This window comes from Ovis canadensis, chromosome 1 (assembly GCF_042477335.2).
Source record: "Ovis canadensis isolate MfBH-ARS-UI-01 breed Bighorn chromosome 1, ARS-UI_OviCan_v2, whole genome shotgun sequence".
Lineage (NCBI taxonomy): Eukaryota > Metazoa > Chordata > Mammalia > Artiodactyla > Bovidae > Ovis > Ovis canadensis.
The window spans coordinates 107,541,774-107,543,252 of NC_091245.1; positions in this window are offsets into that span (position 1 = coordinate 107,541,774).

Sequence of the window (1,479 nt, forward strand, 5' to 3'; positions counted from 1 at the left end):
TTCACTGCGTGCCTTGAACCTTTTCCTACTTTTAAGTGAGGTCTCTCTCTCTCTCTCTTTTTTGTTTGGATGCTTCTCTTTTGTTGTGCTGTCCTTAGATCTTAGTTTTTACCTTGGGTAAAGCAGCCTGCAAACTGTTGTGAGCTATCTCGTGATTACTTTGTATTTTTTCTGAGTGCTGACCATCTTAACTGGGGTCATGGCCACTGAAGACTCTAGGAAGTGTATGTACAGTTTTGCTTGGGACAGGGGCCTGTGACCCCAAATATGGAAAGTATTGCTGATCTCAGGTATCTTGAAGTCAAGGAGATTGTTTCTGGGATGTGAAAGAGTTGTTGAACATGAAAAAGTAGTGAAATGCCTGTCCCCAAAGATGATTCAAATTTTTACTGGTTGTCCTTGGCGCTGGACTGGTTTGGAAGCTTTGCATGGAGATTGGGGGCTAGACAGATATCCTTGGAGCCTCCACTGGGACTCCGAGCTTTTTGCTTGAGAGGATGGGGTAGGTTGGGGGAGGGTGGTGGATGAGGAAGGGAAGTGGCAGGGTCTGTGGACTTGAGTTGGCTGTAGGGCACCAAGGTGCCCAGGAGCCGCAAGATAGTGGCATGATTCCTCCTTCTCAGAGCACAGTTCAGATAGAGATGGAAGATACTGAATATTGGCCACAAAGCAGCAAGCACATCCTACTGTAGACACTGAGGGGACTTGGAACTCCAGTAGGGCTTAATTGCAGCGACTTCATGCAGGAAGGGAGTGTTAAACTCCTGTGGAAAGAAAGGCCTTGGGTGCCAGGCAAGGGAACGCTGACTGAATGAAGATGCAGATTCTGAACAGGAAAACACTGGGAGGAATTGGTGTTTGACAGTCTTGGTGACAGAGAGGAAGGCTGAGACCTGAGGGGCAGTCTTGAAGAAGTGTGTGGTTGGGACTTGGGGATGAGAAGGAAGTGAGGAATCTCACCATGCTTCTGGTCTTGTGAGCTGGGGTAAGTTGAGGAGTCTGTTTCTCATTAAGTACAGAGGAGGGTTTCATCACTTACAGGAAAACTACCCGCTTATCTGAAATCTGACCTACTTCGGGTTGGAGCCAGACAGGGCTCCTGCATCCCACAGGGACACGCAGGCTGTAGTTGTCCAAGTCACTGCATCCAGCCAGCCTTCAGCAAGGAGCCTTCAGCCCTTACCACCACTCCCACCATCCACAGAGGCACTGAGGACTAAGGTCGCCCCTTGGGTGTCACAGTGAAGTGAGGTGGTGAGGTAGGCTCAGCAGGGCCCCAAAGTCTGAGGTCCCAAGGAGTCAGCTGCTCTTTCTGTATCCAGGGCTCTGTGGATGGGGTTGCCACACTCCTTCCAGAGTTGCCAGACTCCTGGGACTCAGTGGTTCAACCTTGTCATTTTAGGGGCTGCGTCAGGGGGACCTGGCAGTGCTCTGGGTTGGGAGGCTGGCGTGCGGGTAGGGAGGGTCCTGGTGTCTTCT